The sequence below is a fragment of the Saccostrea echinata genome, unplaced genomic scaffold (assembly GCF_033153115.1).
Source record: "Saccostrea echinata isolate AGI-Se365-2 ecotype Australia unplaced genomic scaffold, CSIRO_AGI_Sech_v1 ptg000030l, whole genome shotgun sequence".
Classification (NCBI taxonomy): Eukaryota; Metazoa; Mollusca; class Bivalvia; order Ostreida; family Ostreidae; genus Saccostrea; species Saccostrea echinata.
Genome location: NW_026889779.1, coordinates 19,631,878 through 19,637,877, shown reverse-complemented (window position 1 = coordinate 19,637,877; position 6,000 = coordinate 19,631,878).

Genomic DNA, 6,000 nt, shown 5'->3' with positions numbered 1-6,000 from the left:
CCAAAGTTTTCAAACCTTAGCTCTCGTAAGAAAAGTGAATTTTGATTAAGATATAGAGGCATCCTTATATAGTGTTAATTTATTTAAAGTTTGAACAAATCATCCCCCGGGAGTAGGGCGAGGCCACAACAGGGGATCAAAGTTATGCATATAGGAATATATAAGAAATATCAATAAAAATCGTCTTTTCAAGAACAGCACAGCCACGCTTAGTCATATTAACAGAGAAGTATCCTCAGGTAGTTTACAATCAAGTTTGTTCATACACGACCCCCTGGGGTAGGGCGGGGCCACAATAGAAGATCAAACTTTCACATAGAAATATAGATAGGATTTTTTTTTAAAATCTTCTCAAGAACAGCAAAGACATAATTAATCTAAGAATTATGGAAGATTCGAACCCCAAGAATACCACATTATCATTTTAATAATAGAATAATTTTTGCCGAGAAAATTTTTCACAGAAAAGTTTTGTTTGTCGTAAATTTATAAATTTCAATAATAAGAACTCTAAATTCAAAAATCTAATATAATTTTTATATATCTGAAGCTTATGAACGCCATGTTCGCACATCTTCAATTTTGTAAAAGATTCTAAAAGCATCGAATACAAAAGAAAGAGAGAGAGAGAGAGAACTTATGGAATTCCATATACGACCGCCAACTGCTTACTGCCAACTGCTCACTGCTTACTGACAACTGCCAGTGGTTATAGATGATATTGCCTGTTTTGTTATCTTTAATACGCATGCTTGAATAAATCCTATGCAAAAAAGAACGGCGATCGATAGTATTGTTCTGCCAACAGCCTCCAAGTTAAAGGATGACTGCACTTAACGCCTGTTTTTGGGTCCTTTTCGGTTGCTTCTGTTGCTTTTATATCTAAACCTTATCTCACTTTTGTATGTTTATGAAAGAATACTGTCAATTTGGAACCACATTTAAATCTTAAAATGATTTTAGACTGTGATACAATAAAATGATTCAATGTTCTTTGTCCTTACTGCTTTCCAAATATAGTGAATTTACACTTACCTGCCCTTGATTGAACATTAGATATGCATGAGAGGTGGAGCTAATATTGTAAGAATGGCTCTAAAATTAGACTACATAAATAACAATGACATGTTTTGAAAAGCGAACGTGATCACTCTTTCCAATCTCCCTCTCCATTCTGTATAGCACAAATACACTTCTGACAAAGGTTTCAAAACGAAATTAACAATATGAGCACATCAATGTAATTAAAGCAAATTTATATCAATGCCAGATGACTTAACGTGTTCGAACACAATGTCCTAGTTAGCACATCACATGCTTCCTTACAAGTCACGTGACGGAATTTAGTATTCACAAAGTTACCAGAGGTAAGAAATCACGTGGTGAATTATAATATTCAACATGTCACAATCCTTGGTTACAACACAGAGAGCGAATGTAAGAAGAAGCAGTTTTTTCTCTTTTTAACCATGAGCGCATGTTTGTCTATTAATCTCCTTTTGACACATTATTATTTATGCAAATATACAACTACTGTTAAACGTAGAAAAATAGACAAACATGCGCTGACTATGTATAAAGTCAGTAAATAAGTGGGCGTCCTCATTATCGAACGGAGATTCAAGAAATTGTGATGACCCCTGCCTTTGAAAACAGCTTCGAACTTCGTAAATACACACTTTTATTAAACGTAATTACATAAAGTTGTAGATTGGATGTTGACCATTCTTGCAATGAAAAGAAAAATGCTTGTTTTGAAAGTTTATTTTGTCGCAAATTCCGCATTTCCTTAAGTGCAGTCATCCTTTCAAAAGTTAAAACATTTGAATGATTTTTCATATTTATATAGATATTTATGTAAATTTTCATAGAACGTACATAACTTATTTGGGAAAACAAAGAGAGATAAGTCTTTAATTTTGGTAAAACTTGTGTTTTCACTATAGACAACAACGAAAAACGGAAATTTATTTTCAAAATACCCCCTCGGTGAAACAACAATTCCTCTTTACAGGTATTATGAATTGTTATTTCACAAATTATTACAAAAGGTTTTGTTGTTTCACCGGGGATAAGGGGGGGGGGATATGTTTACTAAACACAGGAAAACAGTCATTTTATTACCAATTTCAAATGAGATATCAAATAAAAATAAATGTTCTTTATCAAACTGATATGTTGAATTTTACTAAAGTTAAACACGGAGAGAGGTTTAATTCATTTATCCATTTCCACATGAGTCTTTGAAAATCTGGTGATGTTTTGAATCCTGATTTCAATTGATAAAATTTTTTAACTCTTATGAAAGGAGTTTAAAAAAAAAAGAGCAATTAATTTTTGACACTAGTTATCAAAATTATTAATCCATTATTAATGAACTTTTCTTTGTATTCAAACAAGTTTTAATGGCCAAATTGCCATTTATATTTAAATGGATGTAAAATGTATTCTAGGGTCGAGAGTTGGCGTGCGTAGTTCTTACAATAATAACAAAAACTGACGGATTTAGAAATTTTTGAACTAAGAAGGCGAGAAAGAATTAAATCCGAAGAAGAAAAATTCTCTCTTAAAATGAAATGTATGGAGATAACGAACAGTATTCAAGCTCAGAAGTCCATTAAAAAATACAAAATAGGAGCAGAGCAAACACGGACCTCCAAAACATCAGAGGTGGGATCAGGTGCCATGGAGGAGTGAGCATCCCCTGCCGACCGGTCACACCCGCCGTGTGTTCCTTGTCATGATCGGGAAATAACGGAAAAATCCGTAGACAATTCAGTGTGTAAATAATGGCCTAACAATTAGTATGAAAAACGTCAGTCAGCATTTGACTCAATGATAAATTGTATTTGCTGACAAGGTCATTGTATCGACCACAGAACTTACGAAATGATGACTTTAAACGAGACTGCTGATATTCTTGTTTCATCAACTTGTTTGTCAATGATTTACCTCGTTTTAGAAAATGTACATACGTAGAGCATGCTCTTGCGTATCGAATCAACTGAGATATAAACCCCATATGCAGGTGATGAAGGTATATTGCTGCATAAGTAAGGGAAGTTGACGATTGAAAAGTTAAAGTCATCACGTTTATCATAAAGGTTGGTTGTTAGATTACCATTAACGTCTTTTTCAAGTAAAATATCCCAAATTTTCTTGCAGTCAAATAATTCAAAAGTTTTTTGACCCGGGGGGGCGGGGGGGGGGGGTATCCAGCACTATCTTTTAGTGTTTCTTTTTTCCTATGAAAAGTACCTGTATTTGTGAATTTTGATATGTGTCTTATTTAAATCGTTTTTATGGATAATGTCAGATCTGTAAAAAACATCGGTGGTGGTGGTGGAGGTCAGGGTAGTCCAGAGTAAATTGACAACGTATACTATACAGTAGTGCACCCTCAATAATGACACCTGTGACCTTTTTTTATTACTTGTCAAAGGATTTCTGTTGGGTTGTCCCCCTGGGGGGGGGGGGGGCACTGAAAGATAAGATAAACTGTTTTTGCATAGAGTAAAATGCCTTGTATTATGATTTTTCATTAGTATTTCTAGTATAAATGCATCTATCAACAATGTCACCCAAATAAGATCCTACTAAAAGTTTGCCCCCCCCAACCCCCCAAAAAATGTTTTCTTACCTTATATGAACTTATAATCTCTCCCCCGTCAAAAGAGCTATTGAATAATTTGCCTGCAAGGAAATGTGGGAATGATATATTTTGTATTTAATTAAGGGGAAATACTCTTTCCTCCTACTTATTTCTTCCTCGCCTTCACCGTTTAAAAATTCCTGAATCCGACAATTTTTTGTAATTATTGTAATATCCTTACTATCATAGGGTTTATTCAAGCATGCGTATTAAAGAAATTAAATATAACAAAACACGCAATATCATCTATAACCAGTAGCAGTTGGCAGCTCGCAGTTGACAGTAAGCAGTGAGAAGTTGGCAATCGGCAGTAAGCAGTTGGCTGTCGTATATGGAATTCCATAAGAACTTGAAATAAAGTCAACAGACTTGTATTTTGTGTTTAATATTCTGCTTAACTCCATCTTGTATGTTCCTTGCGCACAAACGTAGTTTTTACCTTATCCACTGCAAATATATACTTACCTTCAATAAAGAAATATTTTGGACCTCTTTACAAGAATATAATGGGACGTTCATATGTTTTATTATTTTTATTTAGTTATGAACAATTAATCTAACGGGGATTTTTGTGTTTTTACATTTAATAAACAAAACTCAGTTTAAAAAAAATCTTGAAGTAAATACAAGATATCTAAAATATATTATTTATCAGAAAGTTTAAAATGTTTTAAAGCCTGGTCATTAAAACCCAATTCTGACTAAAAAAGTATTTTAGATACATGTATGCGAAAATGAAAGTTTATTTTCCATTGTGCAATTGTACCCGATTTTGAGTTAATACCCTATCTGTACATGTAAAATATGCAGATAACCCAATCATTCTCGATCGTAAATCCAGTAAACAAAGCGAATAGTTAACAAGGCAAAAACACGGACCCCTGTAAACACCAGAGGTGAGGTCAGGTACCACAACAAAATATTTATAGTTTAATGTCGACTTATTATCAAAGAACAATACCTTCTACTTTTTTTTATGGTTTATGTAGTTTTCATGAATTACCTATCTTTTACTGTGTTGGCCGATTTCATGTACATTTTCATGTCAATAATGATACATATATGTAATTATACTCAGTGTCGTATATTCCATATAAGTCCGAAATATCTGACGTTTTCCAGGCTTTTTTCACGATTTTGATATTTTACGTGCCAGGAAAACGTCAGAACCGGCGTCTATATTGCCTTTTGGCTAAGCACGGCGAGCAGGATTAAAATTTCTCAAGTGGTCATGACGATCCAATTTTCATGATTGCTAAAAAATATGTATATAATTCTCATTCTATATTCACTGATCCATAATATTAATAGCAAGCACAACCTTTTTTTATTTTCAAAACATAAAATCGGTTAATTTTTTCCCCTGTTTTATTATTTTTTTTTTCAAAGGGGGGGGGGGGGGAGGGGGGCTCAAGAGGGGTGAACCCTTCCAGAACTGGCACTTCGCGCCTGCTATAGTTTTTGACTTCACATTAGCCTACACATCAGCAGAAAGGAATATACGCCACTGATACAGTTGTACTGGCATACCTTCCCTTATAATTACTTAGCGAGACTTTTAAAGGCTATGAAATTAAAACACTGCACCATAACGGTTTTACTTCATGGTGTTCTTGTATAACTTCTTACTTAACAATATTAATATTAAACTTAGTGGTGTTATAGGTATGTAACTTCCAGTGTAAACTTGTAAAAATATTACAAACCTCTATAATATTACATGGGAAAGAATATTATATGTTATTTATGCAATATTATAAAAACATAAATATATTGCAAAAAACAAAAATTTCCAATAGTTTATGGGAACCCTATTTAAATTGACTGTTTTATGTAATGATCTTTCGTTCCAGTGTATTTAAATTTCTGAGCATTGTTTTGTGTAATTAGTTGTCGTAAAGGCAAGGACGTTGCAAGTTTAAAGTAGCTTGTATCCGATCCTCTTGTTTTAAAATCTAAACAATAAAATACGAGGGTTGTTAGAAAAGTTCGCGGACACGTTAATTTACGGGGAAATGTAATGTGTATTTTGAAGAATGACCTATGTCTGATTAAATACTTATATTTTGTTTATTTGTATGTAAAAAATCTGGCGCATTTACTAAAAGTTTGAAAATATACGATGATTTTTACTGTGTGGTCATAGGATTCACGGAGCAATAGCTTAACGTTAGGTGACGTGACAACAGGCAACCTGTTTCCAAACTTGTTAAGCGTTTTCACAGTTCCAAATATCTTTCATTCCTGAAGACTTTTCATGTGTTTTTCCTACTTAAAAATTAAATAACTATTTCAAGACCTGTTATTTTTTTTCTAAAATGTCTTATTGTGGCGTATCGGATATTAGT